The 21,584-nt window shown below is 45.0% G+C and overlaps 1 protein-coding gene and 1 non-coding gene across 2 annotated transcripts in view; both read left to right on the top strand.

Moving 5' to 3' along the window:
- Positions 1–21,584, top strand: part of LOC126195555 (meteorin-like protein) — a 289,187-nt gene that overhangs the window by 232,811 nt on the left and 34,792 nt on the right. The gene's annotated exons all lie outside the window — the stretch shown is intronic.
- On the top strand, positions 19,311–19,440 carry Trnar-gcg (transfer RNA arginine (anticodon GCG)). Its single transcript has 2 exons — positions 19,311–19,347; positions 19,406–19,440. It is a non-coding gene; the product is annotated as a tRNA-Arg (tRNA).

The raw sequence follows: 21,584 nt of genomic DNA on the forward strand, positions 1-21,584 counted from the left end.
GCCTCACTATCGTAGTGTGTGTGGTCCGCACGGATTCCTTTTGTTTTTGTTTAACGAATTTTTACATTATTTACAAATTGTAATACTTCCTAAACTTTTCACGCTAATCAAGGCCATAGAATCAGGGTCTTTCCAAATGAACTTCTGAGCAAAAAGCGATTCTGGTAGCTGGAATCAAAGGTTTTTGTTGATTATGCGTTTGCGTTCTTGTGGCGATATTTCCAACCAAACTTTTATCCCCTGACACACATTTCTTTTCGAACTAACCGTGTACTGAAATAGCAGTCTTCATAGATTTAGCTAAAAAAAATTTAAAAAAATGATTCAAATGGCTCTGAGCAGTATGGGACTTAAACTTTTGAGGTCATCAGTTCCCTAGAACTTAGAAGTACTTAAACCTACTAACCTAAGGACATCACACACATCCATGTCCGAGGTAGGATTCGAACCTGCGACCGTAGCTGAAGCCTGGTTCCAGACTGAAGTGCCTAGAACCGCTCGGCCAAATTTTAAAAATAACGAAATATTTTCTTAAGAATTTTCATGCACCGTTTCACCCCCTTAGGGTTTGAGTTTCCAAAAGCAGTGAAACACGCATTTTTTATTTATTTATTTTTTGCTTCCAGCAGGCTTTCAGAATGGAATAGTTTCATAGAATTTTTATCCGCTATTTCACTCCCTTAAGGGGCTGAATTTCCAGAATCACACAAATACGCATTTTTTTTATTTTCATAGAAGAAGCCTTAAAAATGCCTTAGCAGTTCTTATTTATTTAAAAACTGTTGCCCGCAGTTTAACCCCATAGGGGTTAAATTCCAAAAATGATGAAACTCGTATTTGTTTATTTCTGACCAAGAAACAAAATACCAATTTTCATAGGTCTACCTTGAAGGTTCCCTTAATATTGCCTTTCAGAAAAAACTCTAATCCCCTATTTCATCCCCGTTAGGGTTGGAACGTCAAAAAAAATCCCTTTCTAAACGACGCCTACAGTACAAACTCTATATCCTCGCCAGATTTCAAGTTTCTATCCTTAGCGGTTTGGGCTGCATGCTGATGAGTCAGTTATTCAGTCGGAACATTGCCTTTTACATACAGAGATAGTAGTCACGGTATAGGAAAATGTGAAATGTTTGCATTAAAATATTAAACTCTGTCGTTTGAAAGGTGTCTGGTTAATAACATTTTAGTGGCTGACATGATTGTGCCTCGTAACTGTTGCAACTGCCTCCGGTGTAGTACGCGTCCATATAGCAGATGGAGCAGTGTGCATTTCTCGTGTTTTGTGGGTGGCCTGCAGGTTGTTCCTCAGCCCGCCACACCTCGGAGGAGCCGATGCGTTTTCCCACAGCCCCGCGGGCGCGTTCGACCGTGTACTGTACGCAGTGCATGGTGGTGTCTCGGGCGCCTGGATGACACAAACACACGTGTGGTGGCCTCGTGTTTGTTTACCCTCGGCCGGCGCCCCAGCTGGCTCGGCACAGATCAGGCAGCAGTAAAACCGCCTTTACGAGGCCGTCTGTTGGCGCGGGGGCTCCTATCAGGACCGGAGCGGAGATGCCGAAGCTACCCTCCCCCACTCTTTGTCTCCAGGCACTGCCCTAGCCACGGGAGACTATAGAGTCGCCGTTTTCAAACACACGATGGCCCAACAGACATCGCACTCGGGAGCAGCAAACGGAGCAGAACCCAGTGCGGCGGTGGGAACTCCACCGTGGTGTAGGATACTCAAAAGGGAATCTCCCCATCGCACCCCCCTCAGATTTAGTTATAAGCTAAAGCGGAGATATTGAACGCAGTTTTCCGAAATTCCTACACCAGGGAAGATGAATGGAATATTCCAGAATTTGAAACACGAACAGCTGCTAGCATGAGTTTCTTAGAAGTAGATACCTTAGGGGTTGCGAAGCAACTCAAATCGCTTGATACGGGCAAGTCTTCAGGTCCAGATTGTATACCGATTAGGTTCCTTTCAGATTACGCTGATACAATACCTCCCTACTTAGCAATCATATACAACCGCTCGCTCACTGATAGATCTGTACCTACAGATTGGAAAATTGCGCAGGTCGCACCAGTGTTTAAGAAGGGTAGTAGGAGTAATCCATCGAACTACAGACCTATATCATTGACGTCGTTTTGCAGTAGGGTTTTGGAGCATATACTGCATTCAAACATTATGAATCACCTCGAAGGGAACGATCTATTGATATGTAATCAGCATGGTTTCAGAAAACATCGTTCTTGTGCAACGCAGCTAGCTCTTTATTCGTACGAAGTAATGGCCGCTATCGACAGGGGATCTCAAGTTGATTCCGTATTTCTAGATTTCCGGAAAGCTTTTGACACCGTTCCTCACAAGCGACTTCTAATCAAGCTGCGGGCCTATGGGGTATCGTCTCAGTTGTGCGACTGGATTCGTGATTTCCTGTCAGGAAGGTCGCAGTTCGTAGTAATAGACGGCAAATCATCGAGTAAAACTGAAGTGATATCAGGTGTTCCCCAGGGAAGCGTCCTGGGACCTCTGCTGTTCCTGATCTATATAAATGACTTGGGTGACAATCTGAGCAGTTCTCTTAGGTTGTTCGCAGATGATGCTGTAATTTACCGTCTAGTAAGGTCAGTCGAAGACCAGTATCAGTTGCAAAGAGATTTAGAAAAGATTGCTGTATGGTGTGGCAGGTGGCAGTTGACGCTAAATAACGAAAAGTGTGATGTGATCCACATGAGTTCCAAAAGAAATCCGTTGGAATTCGATTCTCGATAAATAGTACAATTCTCAAGGCTGTCAATTGAACTAAGAACCTGGGTGTTAAAATTACGAACAACTTCAGCTGGAAAGACACACAGACAATATTGTAGGGAAGGCGAGCCAAAGGTTGCGTTTCATTGGCAGGACACTTAGAAGATGCAACAAGTCCACTAAAGAGACAGCTTACACTACACTCGTTCGTCCTCTGTTAGAATACTGCTGCGCGGTGTGGGATCCTTACCAGGTGGGATTGACGGAGGACATCGAAAGGGTGCTGAAAAGGGCAGCTCGTTTTGTATTATCACTTAATAGGGGAGAGAGTGTGGCAGATATGATACGCGAGTTGGGGTGGAAGTCATTAAAGCAAAGACTTCTTTCGTCGCGGCGAGATCTATTTACGAAATTTCAGTCACCAACTTTGTCTTCCGAATGCGATAAAATAAGAGATATCAGAGCTCGAACAGAAAGATTTAGGTGTTCGTTTTTCCCGCGTGCTGTTAGGGAGTGGAATGGTAGGTAGATAGTATGATTGTGGTTCGATGAACCCTCTGCCAAGCACTTCAATGTGAATTGCAGAGTAATTATGTAGATATAGATGTAGATGGATAGGCCTTGAAAAACTGAACACAGATCAATCGAGAAAACAGGAAGAAGTTGTGTGGAACTATGAAAAAAATAAGCAAAATATGCAAACTGAGTAGTCCTTGCACAAGATAGGCAACAAACAAAGACCTCTCGTTCCGCAGCTGCTCACGCTAACCACGGGGCCACGGCGCTCCTGAGCTCACACTGTCCCTGATGTTGCCTATCTTGCGCATTGACTACTCGGTTTGTATATTTTGCTTATTTTTTTCATAGTTCCAGACAACTTCTTCCTTTTTTATCTCGATTGATCAGTGTTCAGTTTTTCAAGGCCTATCCAGTGTGCCAACTTATAAGTAAATCTGAGGGGGTGCGATGGGGAGGTTCCCTTGTCAGCCAGAAGGAACGAGTTACTAAAGTGGGCGAGATCACAGCATGCCTGGTCCACGTCGACGTTAGGGTTGTTGAGGCCGCAGCGTTTTCTCAGCGCAGAATCGCATCAGACGGACGGACACTTACAAGATGCAACAAGTCTACTAAAGAGACAGCTTACACTACACTCGTATCTTCCCAGCATACATTTTATCAGCCATGCTTCAACACTATCATCTACGTCTACGTGGCTGCAAATCACACATCAATGCCTGCCAGGGGTTTTATCAGACCATCTTCATAATAATTCTTTGTTGTTCCGTGCGAGCTCTGACTTACCTCATTTTATTATCATCGTTTCTCCATAAGTAGGTCGGCATCAACAAAATACTTTCGTAAGCGGGGGGGAGAAAGTTGGTGATCGAAATTTAGTAAGAAGATCCCGCCGCAACGAGAAACGCCTTTGGTTTAATGGTGTCCACCCCACTTCCCCGACAATGTCCGTGACACTCTTTCCCCTATTTCTCGATAATACAAAACGTGCTGCTTTTCTTTGAACTTTCTCGGTGTACTCCTTTAATCCTATCTGGAAAGGATCTCAGACCGCGCAGCAGTACTCCAAAAGAGGGTGGACAAGCGCAGTGTAGGCAGTCTCTCTAGTAGATGCGTTGCATCGTCTAAGCGTTCGGCCAGGAAAGCCTTCCCTACAACATTTTCTATTATGTTCTCTCAATTTAAATTGCTCGTAATTGCAATCCCTAGGTATTTACCTGAATTTACGGCCATCCGATTTGATTGATACATCGTGTAACCGAAATTTAATGGATTCCTTTTAGCACACATCTGGAGGACCTCAAACTTTTCATTGCCAATTTTCTCACCATACAGGTTTCTTTTCTAAATCGTTTTGCAATTAGTTTTTATCTTCTGTTGACTACTAGACGATAAATAACAGCATCTTCATCTGCAAACAACATAAGACGGCTACTCAGATTGCCTCCTAAACCATATATATAAATAAGGAATAGTAGAGGCTCTATAACACTACCTTTGGGAACGCCAGAAATCATGGGTGGCGACAGGAAGAGCATCCGGCCACTCCTGCAAATCAAATTAACCAACGGCAGGCCCCGGAAGTCGGGATTAATGCTTCGGGGGGGGGGGGGGGGGGGGTGAGAGAGAGAGAGAGAGAGAGAGAGAGAGAAACACTTGGCGATGCTATCATCTGTTAAAATGAGCAGTTTATCCAAATGTATTGAAGGATCCAAAGAGGATCCTAAAATTTGTACTAGCCATACAATTCCAGCTCTCGCCTTCCCTAGGTCACCATCACTTGTATTCTCCATCACCAGCTAAGTAATTCCCGATGGCTGTTAATTAAATTGTCGGCCGCTAATAACTATGTAAATAGAGTGAGAAAGTGTGGAAGATTACAATTCGCTGATAGCAGACGAATTTGCGTGTATTGTTATGTTACTTTTGTTGACGCCCATCTTAAACATCTTTTCGAGCCATTATCCCATTCCATTCAAGCACTTTAAGTCCTTTGCCGTCTCCGACAATATTACGATATCCATGACGAACGCCAAACTTTTTACCTCTTGTTCCTGAACTTGAATTCTCTTCACAAATGTCTCCTAGGTTTCCTTTGCCTTCTGATCAACGTACAGAGCGAATGAAATACGGGGTAGGCTGAAGCAGTGTCTTACTCCTTTTTCAACCACTGCTTCAGTTTTATGTTCCTTCTGTTCTGCCGGCCGCGGTGGCCTAGCGGTTCTGGCGCTGCAGTCCGGAACCGCGGGACTGCTACGGTCGCAGGTTCGAATCCTGCCTCGGGCATGGGTGTGTGTGATGTCCTTAGGTTAGTTAGGTTTAAGTAGTTCTAAGTTCTAGGGGCCTTATGACCTAAGATGTTGAGTCCCATAGTGCTCAGAGCCATTTGAACCTTCTGTTCTGCCCCACTGAATATCTCCTAAATTAAAATATAAAGTATATATTTAGAGCTCAGTTCTTGTACCGCAGTGTGTGTCCGTGGTAATTCTAAAATTAGGAGCGTGGAACACACAACTACAACTTCCAGACAGCGCAGTAATCATAGGCATCTCTTTTTACAAGGAGAGAATACTGAAGCGATTGTTTCTGTACAATGCACTCATTAAAGTTAAATGAGAAAATATTTCGGCACTCTGACTATAAAAATCATCTTTTCGGGCCATGAAAGCTTTTAATTCGATAGTAATGTCTTAATAAGCACACAACAAAGAGATACGGTACTTTAAACTCAAGGGGAAAAAAGCTTTTGAATGTTTATTGGTTCTCTTTCCAATTTGTGCACCGAATTTGTTTTTCCTTCTGAAAAACAGGAAAAATGCTGAAGAAAACAGCCGGACTCTGCCGCTATAATAGTTACTTCATGTTTGCTTTGTAGCGACCTCATAAAATATACTGTCACACATCAATTAAAGTGGCTTCAGCCGTCATATTAAAGACGGAGGGAAAAAAGGAGATGAAAGTATTCCGGTTTCGCGGAACGTCCCTCCGCGTTTTAAATCACAACCGTCGACGGGAATAACGTAAACTGAACTTCATCTGTGGAAGAACCCGCTTTTTGTCTGTTGAAACGAGCTGGACTGGGATAAAAAGTACTCGGTATATTTCCCTAAAGAAGTTAATGACCCACGAGGACAGCCGTATCGCTGATGAAAATGAAAAGGAATCGATGTCGACTGCGGAGGAAAAAAATACAACAAGGTGGTTCATCTGGAGTTCACCTCAGTCACTGTCTCGAAAGTCCGGTTGAAATGAACGCCTGAGTCGGAAATAAAGAAACGCACAAACGTAAATCTTGCAACGCTGACAGACATTTCATTTTATGAGACATAAAATATTCCTTTGCGAATCGTCATGCGATATTATACGGAACTTGGATCATCCTAACAACATAGCCACATTAATTGACGGATAAAGCGAACGGCATAAGGCGTGATACTAGTGCGCAATAGAAGCATTCGTCGTGTTCCTTTTCCTTAATTCAATCGCCCCATACGGAGCGAGAGGAAACAAATAAATCGATGGTATATTATCAGAAAGGTGAAACAAGTACGTGTTTTTTTTCTCTGTTTTTATTTTCTGCCGTAATTGTGTGTTGAAATTCAAATTTCTTGGTGACCAATTCTGAACACAAAGCTACTTTTCCAACCTTCTTTTAACCACGGAGTTTGGAGTCTTTAGTAAAGGCGACGATTTTAAAATGAAAATTGCATCGAAACTAGCCTCTAATAAATTTAACCGCCAACTAAGACAGAAAACAAGAGCAGTGTAGTCAGTACCAGTTGCTGATCCTTCCATCAACGCCATATTCGAATGCCATAAACAATCATTAATAAGATTACGTGGAAAGGGGAAGTGGGTGCACTTGAAGTATTTTGGATCTATCTGCGCCACCTTACGCGTCTCGTTTCATTAGGTTAAAACATCGATGATCTGGAGAAATGTTTCTGCTCTATCTTTAGATCCATCCGCAATTTAGTGACGTGTCGGATGGTAGTATCTTGCCACTGCAAGTTATTCTCACGACAGCAATTAGCCATTTTATCGCAGTTTACTTCATTTGTTAGGCATTTAATTCTTGATCACTTTCCTTCCTTGTTTCACCTGAATGTTACTGTCTTGTTTTCAAACTGATTAAAGATCCTAACGTTTCTACTTGTTATTCCAATACGTGAGTAGGGAGTGAAATATTTATTTGCAAGAAGTTTGGCGAATGATTAAATTCTCTCAGAAACGAGTAAAGTGTTGACAGGGTTCAGTCAAGTAATTGCTTTTGGAGGACAATATTTTCGCCGGCCGAGGCGGTCGGCGGTTCTGGGCGCTACAGTCTGGAACCACGAGACCGCTACGGCAGCAAGTTCGAATCCTGCCTCGGGCATGGATGTGTGTGATGTCTTTAGGTTAGTTAGGTTTAAGTAGCTCTAAGTTGTAGGGGACTGACGACCTCAGAAGTTAAGTGCCATAGTGCTCAGAGCCATTTGAACAATATTTTCAACCTTGTTGTCTGTTTTCTTTACTTAAAAATCATCGTGAATGGCTCAAAATGGCTCTGAGCACTATGGGACTTAAGTGCTGAGGTCATCAGTCCCCTAGAACTTAGAGCTACTTAAACCTAACTAAACTAAGGACATCACACACATCCATGCCAGAGGCAGGATTCGAACCTGCGACCGTAGCGGTCGCGCGACTCCAGACTGCAGCGCCTAGAACCGCTCGGCCACCCCACCGGCCATCGTGGATGGTTATGTATCCATGTGCACCAATACTGTACGAGAACTCTTGTTGACAAATTGTTAAATACACTCCTGTGTTTCACGCAGTGTAATCGAGGATTTTTGTGTGGGGCATTGGGAGAAAGGAGAGAGGGGTTGACCTCACAGAAATTTTCTGTCACCGTACCATCAAGAAATCCTCCAGAGTAATCGAAAGTGTTTTCTTAATTTATTATAAAACAGACTTCAACAGCGAAAAAATTTTAGAGTCTGCTAAGTCTGAAAGCTATTTTGGAAACAGATAAAGAAGAATCATCAGGTGTAGTCCTGGAGGGAGGGTGGGCTACAACAGTATAACCACACACAGCCTCACCACCCACCCTTCCTCTGCCGATCGTCCTCAGGATTCGCCTCTGGTTTTACGAAATTTTAGAACTTCGAAACAAAGCCAAAGCTTGTTGACTACTAGTTCGTAATTATATATATGAGGTCAAGATGGCCAGTTATCTCTTTAATGTGGATGCGCACCATGTTCGAACTCTTAGGGGAATCGGCGAAACGCCGCGAGTAATGAGGATAATGGGGAAGGGGCACTACATTAGTATTGTGTGGAGAAGTTGGGGATTTGGATCTGACGGGAGGCGTGCTAGGGTAGTCCGGGCAGTTGCGATGACGACTATGTCCGAATGGCTTAGTAGTCAGAGGGCCTGTCGAGTAAGCAGGAGACTGGGTTCGAACCTCGATCCGGCACAAATTTTCAACTTTCTCCATTGATTACAATCAACGCCCGCTCGTAGCCAATGTCTGTAATACGCATGTGTCTTAGTTCGTAACTTCTGTTACATCGCTGGCACTTGAGTTGTGCGAGAGTCATTTGTCTCGTCATTGCTCCAACAGGCGCCAGGCACCACCATCTAGAGACAGGTGGTGGTTCTGCAGGCTGCATGGAGCGCTGTGGCTTGTCGGAAATTCGTCCTATTTGGAAATTCTGGGTCCTTTCGAGCGCGAGTATCGTTTGTCCGGCGCTATCCAATAAAACAAAGTGAATTAATACACACTACTAGCCATTAAAATTTCTTCACCAAGAAGAAATGCAGATGATAAATGGGTATTCATTGGATAGATGTATTATACTAGAACTGACATGTGATTTCATTTTCACGCAACTTGGGTGCATAGATCCTGAGAAACTAGTACCCAGAACAACCACCTCTGGCCGTAATAACGGCCTTGATACGCTTGGGCATTGAGTCAAACAGAGCTTGGACGGCGTGTACAGGTACAAAATGGCTCTGAGCACTATAGGACTTAACTTCTGAGGCCATTAGTCCCCTAGAACTTACAACTACTTAAACCTAACTAACCTAAGGAAATCACACACATCCGTGCCCGAGGCAGGATTCGAACCTGCGACCGTAGCGGCAGCGCAGTTCCAGACTGTAGCGCCTAGAACCCCTCGGCCACAACGGCCGGCTGTACATGTACAGCTGCCCATGCAGCTTCAACACGATACCACAGTTCATCAAGAGTAGTGACTGACGTATTGTGACGAGCCAGTTGCTCGGCCGCCATTGACCAGACGTTCTCAGTTGGTGAGAAATCTGGAGAAAGTGCTGGCCAGGGCAGCAGTCGAACATTTTCTGCATCCAGAAAGGCCCGCACAGGACCTGCAACATTCGGTCGTGCATTATCCTGCTGAAATGTAGGGTTTCGCAGGGATCGAATGAAGGGTAGAGCCACGGGTCTTGACACATCTGAAATGTAACGTCCACTGTTCAAAGTGCCGTCAACAGAACAAGAGGTGACCGAGACGTGTAACCAATGGCACCCCATACCATCACGCCGGGTGATACGCCAGTATGGCGATGATGGATACACGCTTCCAATGTGCGTTCACCGCGACGTCGCCAAACACGTATGCGACCATCATGATGCTGTAAACAGAACCTGGATTCATTTAAAAAAATGACTTTTGCCATTCGTGCAGCCAGGTTCGTCGTTGAGTACACCATATTAGGCGCTCCCGTCTGTGATGCAGCGTGAAGGGTAACCGCAGCCATTGCCTCCCAGCTGATAGTCCATGCTGCTACAAACGTCGTCGAACTGTTCGTGCGGATGGTTGTCGTCTTGCAAACTTCCCCATCTGTTGACTCAAGGACCGAGACGTGACTGCACGATCCGTTACAGTCATGCGGATAAGATACCTGTCATCTCGACTGCTAGTGATACGAGGCCGTTGGGACCCAGCACGGCGTTCCGTATTACCCTCCTAAACCCACCGATTCCATATTCTGCTAACAGTCATTGGATCTCGACCGACGCGAGCTGCAATGTCGCGATTCGATAAACCGGAATCGCGGTAGGGTACAATCCGACCTTTATCAAAGTCGAAAACGTGATGGTACGCATTTTCGTCATGTCAACACGTTGTAGGTGTCGCCACCGGTGCCAACCTCGTGTGAATGCTCTGAAAAGCTAATCATTTGCATATCACAGCATCTTCTTCCTGTCGGTTAAATTTCGCGTCTGTAGCACGTCATCTTCGTGGTGCAGCAATTCTAATGACCAGTAGTGTACATTATTAGTAGTTGGGTAGTCGTGCCCACAGTACTGTAAGTAATTGTAGAGTAGCTACGAACGAATGAATTTAGTTTGATGGGTTTGTTTCACGTTTCGTTGCTCCTGAAATTTACTCCCAGGTGGTGTTACGGTTTGCAGTGACCCAGCGCCAATAGCGTAACCGCGATAGTGATATAAAAGTATTCAAAGTCTTCCTGTTTTGAGAATTCTTCGACAGAGGCATCGAGGTGCAGAGGAAAACCCGGCAACCCTCGCAGACAAAGCGGCGAGCGCAGAGCGCAGGCGAGACGTCATAACTGCTGCGTCAGCGCGCCCTCCCCTGTCCTTACAGGCATAGCTGCAGCTCCTCACAGCACAAAGCGCCCTCTGTACGGATGCGCGGCCACCGCCCACAACACACAAGCACGCCGCCTCGGCATAGACGCTTCTTCGCGTCGCTCCCTCAGCGGTGCAGGAGTCCGAGGAAAAACTGTACAAAAAATTATTGTAGGGAAACAGTGGAAGACTTGCACAGATTTTCCGATTCGTATTACGAATGACAGCTGTCTATAAATGTTGATGTTCCAAGATAGTGCTTACAACAAGGAGAAAAACCCAATAGTATTAAACGTTGAAGTCCTTAGGGTAATTTTTATCTAGTTACCGTACTGTTTTATCGGTCATATCGTAAGTCGGGCCCGATATTCTCATTCCTGTGGTGTAGTTATTGAACTATATGAAAATAGACGTTAATTAATTACGAACTACAGCGTGCACACACTTTATTCAACATGTAAACGGCACTACAAATGTTCGGATTTAGGTTACGGCTTGTTAGATATGCCTGCCATCATTAGCAACGATGTGGCACAGTCGAATTGCGAAATTCTGCACGACCCGCTGAAGTATCGAAACATCGATGCTGTCGATGACCTGATTGGCTGTTTTCAGCTCAGAAATGGTTTTGGGGTCATTGCTATACACCCTGTCTTTAATATAGCGTCACAAAAATGAGTTGCCTGTGTTCAGATCCGGAGAATATGTCCACCAATCGGGACCCATGCCAGTGCCCTGTGGGTACCCCTGAGCCAAACTGCGGTCCCCAGAATACTCCTCCAGGACATCACTCTCCTGCTTCTATGCGATCGAGTTCCGTCTTTCATGAACCACAGCTTGTTGAAATCAAGGTGACTTTGTATAATGGGGATGAAAGTGTCTTTCAAAACCTTCACCTACCGTTCGGTAGTCAGTGTCATCAAGGAACATGCACCGATTATTCCGTGACTGGACATGCACACCACACAGTTACCAGTTGAGGCTGGAGACACCTCTTGGTCGCGAAATGCGGATTCTCAGTGCCCGAAATGCGCCAGTTTTGCTTATTGTCGAACCTTTCCAAATAAAAGTGGGCTTCGTCACTAAACCAAAGCGTAGTAATTCCCATCATGACTCGCAAACAACGGTGCAGTTCGAGCGCCCTAACGAAACCGTTCAGAAATTATTACGATTTTATTTCGTACAGTTTAATAATTGTCACCATGTACGTACGGGTTAGAATCCTGCCTCGGGCAAGGATGTGTGCGATGTCCTTAGGTTAGTTACGTTTAAGTAGTTCTAAGTCTAGGGGACTGATGACATCAGATGTTAACTCCCATAGTGCTTAGTCATTTTATGTACAGGTAAACATGTCACGTTAAGATTTTCTCTTGGAAGAAAAAAAATAGCTTATCGCCCTGTCGTGCATTAGGCCACACCAAACATGACACTTCTGGTTATCATGGATCTGTTTAGGGTGTTGTGCTGGTTTTCTAAGCCGCAGATCCTGATGTTGAGGCGATTCACGTGTCCAGAAATTGGAACGTTGCCTCGTCTGAAAACAGGCACGATTTCAGGTAGCCATGTCAGCATCTACGGAGGCCAGTATGGAATACGCGAATGCAAACAGCAGAAGACGGTCGTTTGGCGACAATGCTTGGAACATTTGCACTTTCTACACAAAGGCGTAACAGCTTAACATTTTGATAGCTGATCTTGCTTCCTGCTTTTGCGTGGTACACAATGAACTGACCTCTGGCGGTTCCATTAAAAACCAGCTTGTTCTGTCAACATGTCCTTGAAGTACAGGGACAGCCACTTCGAAGGCAGTCTTTGACAATGACTGCCTTCTAAAAGTCGATGAACAGCCTTATTATGCTTGTTTCTTCCGATGGTGTATTCCCACACTGGCGTCGATAATTCCGTTGTAATGTTGTCACAGATTTGGATTTTGCATACCACATGACACATTGCGCCTTCTCCTCGTCTGTCGCCATTTTTAAGTACTCTGAGTCAAATCTGCAAGAAAGGACAAAGGAGGAAAAAACTTAGGGAGCTGTTAAACGCTTCAGAACAATCCACGGTATTCTAATATTTTGCAGGTTATGATCTGAAATGACAGGAGGACTTTATGGACACCCTTTATATCCCCCGAAGGAATCACGGGGCGAAGGTAAGAGAGATTACGGCACATACAACTACTCACCTTTCCGTCGCTTAATACTAGAATGGAATACGACAGAAAATCACTAACACGGTACAATGTTCATATTTTACCGTAAGCGGGAACTTAATATTTTTCCTTCTGCTTAGCTGGCAGCCGTGTGTCATACCTCACTGCAGTAACGAAGCGTTCCAATTAACTGCAAAGCGACGCAGATCATTCCCGTCATCTGAGAGCCGTTGGATGCAAAAAAGTTGACTTCTACGTTGCTGACGTCACTGCCCAATTATTTAACACTTTCTACACAGGCGTATTAATACCTTGCTAGACAGCGAAAATTTCCTCTTCATAAGTGACTCAAGCAGTCCTGTGAAGCTAAATTCATTCTTTTCATCCACGAGCTCTGTGAGACAGGTAGACGGCGGCACCCGGACTAAAACTGCGTTCGATTTCAGGTTCTCCTTCGATACAGTTTCGCACTGCTACCTAGTGAACAAAATACGAGCTTACGGTATTCCGGGCCAGTTTTTGTGACTGAACTGAGTATCTCCAGGTAGACAGATGCAAGCAGGCTTTTTTTTTTTTTTTTTAATTGTCCGCAGCTCGTGGTCTCGCTGTCGCGTTCTCGCTTCCCGAGCACGGGGTCCCGGGTTCGATTTCCGGAGGGGTCAGGGATTTCCACCTGCCTCGAGATGACGGGGTGTTTGTGTTGCCCTCATCATTTCATCCTCATTCATGAATGTGGCGAGACTGGACTGGGCAAAGGTTGGGAATATGTACGGGCGCTGATAACCGCGCAGTTGAGCGCCCCCCCCCCCCAAAAAACTCATAATAATAATAATAATAATAATAATAATAATCATAATGACCATCATCATCTTTTTTATTTTTCTGTTTGTCAGTCGTGTTAATAGTTCGTTGCTACACGTAATTATTTGTCTTGCTATGCTAATCTCTCATCATATTGGTGTAGCACTTACACTCAGCGTATTTATTTGTTGTTTACTGTGTGCACTCTAATACCTGACGTCCCTCGACTGGTCCTTCTAGTACCACGGAAGTTATTCCCTGTCTTATCACTTGTTCTATCACCATCTCCCTTCTCGTTATCACTGTTTTCCGCATATTTCCCAGTGTCGTAACAAGTGGACTGCCTCATTCCATTGGTCCCATATCCTTTTATTTATACACAATTTGCTACAGGTTATTTGTTTTATGAAAATAGTTATGAACTTTATCGCTGCACACACTAAAGACACCCGGTGGTGAATCCTGGACCACGAACATGCCGCTGTGCCTTACATTAACTCCAGTCTGTTTGCAAAACTGACTTCAGGCCTGTAAACATTCAACTATGTCTCATTCGGGTCTTCGCGTTCTTTTCTTCAGGACGTCTGAAGAACTGATTGAGCATCCCCCCCCCCCCCCCCCCCCTTGATTGAGAGGTCTTGAGCTCAGGGTGAATGGCAAGAGGTTACTATCATTAACTACAGATCTTGGAACATGATCTTCTCGTATGATCATTACACTGACATTTTATTGTAATGCGACAGGGTTTTGTAGTTACCCCGTTCATTATTAACCGCAACTGTGAGTCATTAGGTGGTCTTTAATTGTGTTGTATACTCGGACTTTGTTTATGAAGTGTGTTTTGGCTGCCCCCTTTTTAAAAAAAAAATGCGTTTTAGCATTTCACCTCTTCCAGGAATTTATTTTAAAATTGTAATCTCTTACAGAGAATGCTGATTAGAGTTTTTGCTTGTTTTCCTCGGTAAATTTAAGTTCAAACTTGCTCTTATTCCACGCTTACGTACAGATCTAAAAGTGAAAACTTATGTTTTCTCTGATACACAAAACAAAATGGTAAATGTAAAAACAGAATCTCTCCTTTACGGTTTTCCCAGCAGTGCATGATTCCTTCCCTTCCATACAGTGCTGAACTGCAGCGTACATTTTCATATATTCGTTTCGCAGACCGAGCGCAACTTTTAAACTAGGACACCAGCTCAAAAATCCACAGATTTTTAGGCTGAGGTGGCGCCAAGAGATCGCCTTTGTTGGATTCTGTGAAGTACGGTACGGCGGCGGGTCAGTTAAACACCGCGGATCTATAGGCAACTCAAAAAGTGTGTTGATACCTCAGTTCAAACTGGAAACATCTACATAAACGGTAATGCGTTACACGTGAATCAAGATACGCTTGTTGGAGCCAAGGTGTTAGTGTGTGCCTCTTGGTACGTTGTACAGTGCCGGAAACCTTGTTGATACGCCCTCGGTCACACCGGAAGTGCCGGGAAAGTGAGATGGCGACTGCCTTCAGTGCCGCAGCTTTGCAGCCAGACATCGTGGGCGCAACAGACCGGAGCAGTGAACTCGCCTGCGTGTATAGGCAGCCCGCAGGGCGTCCAGTACACACCGCTGGTGAACGCGGAGAAATTTATCGAATCAGTCGCATTGCGTTGCGTTCCGTGCTGCCATGTCGAGTTTGTAAAGGCTAAACGAGGCATTGTTCTGCTGGGTGTCATTAGCAGAGATCGCTGTCACAAATGCAAAACCCATTTTGCACGAGCGACGTTCTGGTCAAAATGTACTACTTCTGCGTGCGCCTTTCTTGCTTGCGTGTAAATCAACAGCCAGCCACGTCATGTGTGTGTCCATGACCTGAACGATCTATCGATTGCCGAGTTCTGAATTTGCAAGTCTGCTGCGGATGCCCTAGAACAGAGGTCTGTGCCGGCGTCGGCTAACGTTTGAAGTTAATCTCTACTGGCCGAACTCATTCCTGCTATAGAAATGGGGCACGTAGCCATCCGTGGCGTTATAGCAGGAACCATGTAGACATTTTCATAACAGGAACCCCTAAAAGCTCGTAATAGAAATTGTAAAACACCAGGGATCAGGCCGGAAGCTCAATGACGCTACTCCCGAACGATGACGTTTAGTACGGAGATGTCGCAAGGCTAGAAAATTGCAACAAAATGAAGATCTGAACAGGATCGACGCTTGGTGCAAGGGTTGACTGCTGCAATTGTAATAAAATTATAGAACATTAAGACCCACTAATCACTAAGGTGGTGCGTTACTCTTGTATAATTATTATGAATGGAAATAAAGTTTTTTTTAAAAAAAAGGGTTGACTCTTGAACCTCAATTTAAAAAAATTAATCTGTTCCACACAATTAGGCGGAAACGCTCATTCTTTGATTGCACGATAGCTGAACAGTCACTGGATACAGTAATAGCCACTAAAAATCTCGGTGTATGCGCGCGGAGCAATTTAATGTGGAACGATCGTACAATGAATGCTTAATTAGTGGAAAGGCAGATGCCAGACTGAAATTCAGTAGAAGAGTGTAATTCACCTTCTTTCGTTCGATACTTGTATAGTGCCCATTAGTCTGGCACTGTAACCAGATAGGACTGGTAGAGAAAGTAGAGAAGATACAAAGAAGAACAGCGCGTAAGCGTTAGAGAGATGCTACAAAAGAAGCGTTGTTTCACGGCATGGTTTACTATTAAAATTTCGGAGCCCGTACGTTGCTAGAAGAGTCAATGAATATATGCTTTTCTCCTGCTTGTATCTCAAAAAAAGATAATGAAGGTCAAACTACAGAGATTAGAGTTCTCACTAACGCTTGCAAACAGTTACTCTTCCTGCCTTCGTGTTGGCTATTCGCGGCTTTAACAGGGAGGGTGGGAAGTGACGAAGATGTAAATAGATGTAAACAGCTGCTGCCCACGTCGCAAATGAAGATCCGCGGTTAATATCTGTTGCTTTCGGGGTTGTAGCACTTAAGCGTGGTATTTCTGCAGAGTCATTTCTGCGGATCCTGGGGATCTTGTTGGGATAATACGACCTTCATACGTAGGTCAAAGGCACGCTAAGAATTTACTAACACGTTTTTATTACGTCGCTTTCTTATGTGTCTCGTCTGTTCGGTTCATATTCGCGGTCAGAGTTACTGTAATTTGCGAACCGTATTGTGGGTGTGTCCCTTTTGAAGGCAACGGCACAGTGAGGATCGATCAAAAACACGTTGTTCTTTGATCAAGTTTTCATAGTTAAATTTCAGTTAGTAACATAGGTACGATTGAAGCTTTCAGGAGATAGTAAGATGCTGTAGTCATCAGAGCATGGTGGTCAGTTTAGGATTTTTGTTTTTTTACTTTATTTTTTACTATCTTCCACGTTATTAATAGATTTTCATACTTCCTTGTTAGTTTGATATAAGTATATATTATAATATTCGATGTTACGTAAATATACGTGCGGTCTTCTTCAGGAGTGAGTTTGTTAGATTGCTTTAATGTACAGTGCAGCTTTTACTATTTGCAGTAGGATATTTTGCCCTTTCTCGTTTTAAGTTTTTTGTTTCATATGTTGTGTGGATTCTGATACTGAATAGGAAGAGCGATCAAGTAAGAATGACATTAAGGTTTCACTAAAAAGTGAGAATGATGAAATAATTTTTCACATCACGCGCAGGACTATTGTAAAGGCTGATCGTTCTATTAGTAATGGAATTTTTATAAAGTCGATGTCCTTTCCTTTCTGTCTTACAAAGTGTTCACAGATATTGGAGTTTCTTTTTATGTAGGCTACAGAGAGAACAACCTCCGTATGCCGGCCGCTGTGGTAGAGCGGTTCTAGGCGCTTTAGTCCGGAACCGCGCTGCTGCTACGGTCGCAGGTTCGAATCCTGCCTCGGGCATGGGTGTGTGTGATGTTCTTAGGTTAGTTAGGTTTAAATAGTTCTAAGTCTAGGGGAATGATGACCTCAGATGTTAAGTCCTATAGCGCTAAAATAGAGCCATTTGAGAGAGAGAGCCAACATCAGTAGCATATGGACCAGAAAGGAAATTTACGTTTTAATAGAGCCAATACAGAAATTTTACGCCAGTGTGGCTTATTATCCAGATCCAGCCAATTGCCGTTGCGATCGCGTATACCACGTTGGGGCTCACGTGGCGCACGCACAGGTCGCATCGTTCTTGAGCAGTGCGTTGAAGTCGGCACGCTCAACGTTGACGATCAAGAGCGCGTTCCGTGTGCCGACGGCTTAACGTATAAAATAAAACACGGCCTGAACACGACAGATGCAGCATGGCGTCTTGCTTTGTGCTTGTGACGTAGGAGGCATTCTTGCTTCCTATTGGTTCCACTGTACGTGGCACGTTACGGAAATGTCGAAGAACTTATTTTGTGTTTCACTTGGGGGCTTCTCAACGAGCAGCAGCTGGAAGTGACGTCACAAAACTCGGAGGCCGCACGTCAACGTTAGCAAACTCGTCCCGTGTGCGAGAAACTGTTCAGCTGCTGCAGTACCTTCAAAATGGCGTGCAGGCTGTATGGCCTATACTGGACCAGAGCAGAGCAGAGGCGCGCGCTTCCTTGTGGGGGCGACGCCATGCCGCAGCCGTGGCGTGGGCGGCCTCCCGCTTTGTTCTCGCCCGTCGTCCGGGCCCCTCCCTGCGGGAACCGGTCTCGCTGTTGTCCGGCGGTGACCCCCACCCCCACGCTGCCCGGCGCGCGGCCGGCCCATTCTCCGTGCTCTATTAGCTCCGGACGCAACGGGACTGAACGACACCCGGCACCCGGGGCGGGCACGATCGCCTCATTAGGATCGGCCCTTCCCTCATCAGCGCCCGCCATTAACCGCGGGCACGCGCACGGGCCATCTCACCTCCGCCTCTGGCTCGTCGGTTCGTGTACCCGTCTGGCGGCCTCCGTTCCCCGCACCGGCGATCCTACTCCTTGTTTGGTCACACGATACTGCACTGTCTCTGCAAAAAGTTGCGAGACTGATTTTATGTCTGGCGTATAAGCGACTTCAGTGCGCTAACTGCGAGGCTGTCCTGTAGGCAACGCCTGCAAACAACAGATGTGCAACTTCCTGGCAGATTAAAACTGTATGCCGGACCGAGACTCGAACTCTGGACCTTTGCCTTTCGCGGGCAAGTGCTCTACCGACTGAGCTACCTAAGCACGACTCATGCTCCGTTCTCACAGCTTTACTTCTGCCAGTACCTCGTCTCCTACCTTCCAGACTTTACAGAAGCTCTCCTGCGAACGTTGCAGAACTAGCGCTCCTGAAAGAAAGGATATTGCGGAGACATGGCTTTGCCACAGCCGGGGTTATGTTTCCAGAATGAGATTTTCACTCTGCAGCGGAGTCTGCGCTGATATGAAACTTCATGGCAGATTAAAATTGTGTGCCGGACCGAGACTCGAACTCGGGACCTTTTCAGGAGTGCTAGTTCAGCAAGGTTCGCAGGAGAGCTTCTGTAAAGTTTGGAAGGTAGGAGCTTGGGTAGCTCAGTTGGTAGAGCACTTGCCCGCGAAAGGCGCCGGCCGGAGTGGCCGAGCGGTTCTAGGCGCTTCAGTCCGGAACCGCGCGGGCGCTACGGTCGCAGGTTCGAATCCTGCCTCGGGCATGGATGTGTGTGATGTCCTTAGCTTAGTTAAGTTTAAATAGTTCCAAGTTCTAGAGGACTGATGACGTCAGAAGTCCCATAGTGCCCAGAACCATTTGAACCATTTTTGAACCCGCGAAAGGCGAAGGTCCCGCGTTCGAGTCTCGGTCCGACACACAGTTTTAATCTGCCTGGAAGTTTCATATCAGCGCACACTCCGCTGCAGGTGAAAATCTCATTCTGGGAACAGATATGCAATCGACCAGCCAACTGTGAGCTGGCAGTGTTACGCTACGTTCTCCTACATGCGGAAATTTATGGCAACAATCAGTGGTATACTCTTGGGGGGAGGTTTACTATCTTTCTGTTCAAAAAATCGTTTTTTTTTAAATTGCATTTTTCGATCCATAAAAGTGTTTAGAATCCACCCCTGAAACGGATTTTCCTAATACGGAACGGAAATATTTGTTACTCGCGGTTGAACAAAAAAATGCACCTGCCTGAAATCGGCCTTTTTCACGCACCAGTTTTTTTTTTTCTTTCGGAGGACGAGTTATTGTACCGGTGCTTGGGAGGAAACACACAAAATTCAAATGAAAGTTTGAACGCGTGTGTTTGGAAGTTAGCCCGCAAGCATTTGCATTCTGGTGCGAAGACTGTGGAGACTACGACTTTCCTGGCAGTGAACAGCTTCAACTAAGGGTATTCAGCAATTCTGAAGACCATGACAACTATGGACGTCACCCTGGGACTCTATTCGACACAGTTCGCCAAGCATTCGGAAGACCACCGGATTCAAGCGGCAGAAAACCGCTTGTCACCGGCCGTGCGAGCGGCTCTGGAGCAGCGCAGGATGGCCCAGATCGAGCAGAACGCCCTCTATGAGGAAGATGGACTGCTTTATGGACGCGGAATAGCAGATTGAACGTACGTTGCATAATATTGCATTTATATCTAGTCAAAACTTCAAACGCGTTTTTCTCGAAATGACATATATATATATATATATATATATATATATATATATATATATATATATATATATATATCGCCGGGTATGGTAACTTCAATTCTACTCAACCGATTGACATGATTCTTTGTTTCCGACGAAGCTACCTAAATTGTCTAGGAGTTGTACCACTTTTATTCCAATCCATCAATTATAAATGTTTTTTACTTGGCTGACGAAGTCGAAAAATCGATGAAAAAGCCCTGTTTTTTCAGATGGCCGCCATTTTGTTTCCTATGGTCCAAACAACTTCAGCGAGGTACAACTCCGAAAGAGTCTAATGTACTTGGCTGACGTCAACTCAGTTTTGATTTCAGACGAGCCGGCTGACCTGTGACGTACCGAGCGTGGAGTTCTACATCGAAATTTTGTTTCGTTCCGACGGCACTTCCGCCTTTGCTCTTCGACATTTCCGTTGGAAAAAATTTTAGTTTTTAGAGGAAGTATCAATAAACATTTTTACCAAATTCGACATTGATATCTATAACACATCCCGAGAAAAAAATTCACGAAGAACGCGCTTTTTTCGCGCCGAAGATAGTAAACCTCCGCTTAAGTCTTTCGCTGTCCGATGCGGGCCCCGTGACACTGCGTGAAACGTTTTACTAAGCGCGGGGCAGTGCCCTTCTGAGCGTAAAAAAGTGAAAGTTGTGTTTTATAATTTAACAACTGCACGTGATAGTGACATCATCTGACACGTTTTTTAAATTCAGTGAAAATTTTGCACTATTTTGAAATACAAAAATACGCAAGCTTTTAAGAAATGTTGGTTTCTCGCGCTTCTCATATCTGTAGCGCCATATCTCCTAAATTGTGTGGTACAACATAATTTTGCAGTTGGCTTCAGTAGTGCACGTAACTAACGTGTGCGAAGTTTCTGGCCAATCGGCGCGAATTTTTTAGCAAACCAACATCCAAAATGTAGCAAACGACAAACTTTTTTCCTTTATACTTTTTTGTGTGTGTGTGTGGGGGGGGGGGGGGGAGGGAGGTGAAAAGAAAAAAAAATTTGGGAGGTTTGAATTTATTTTTACAGTGTGTAGGTAGTCGGTGGGTGCTACGGTTTCCCCTAGACGAGAACAGTATTGTGTGATTCACTGGCGCGACACGAGTTCCAGCGCGCCGTCGGGAACATTTTGCTAGACGAGGTGCAGTG

Source organism: Schistocerca nitens, chromosome 7 (assembly GCF_023898315.1).
Source record: "Schistocerca nitens isolate TAMUIC-IGC-003100 chromosome 7, iqSchNite1.1, whole genome shotgun sequence".
Taxonomy (NCBI): domain Eukaryota; kingdom Metazoa; phylum Arthropoda; class Insecta; order Orthoptera; family Acrididae; genus Schistocerca; species Schistocerca nitens.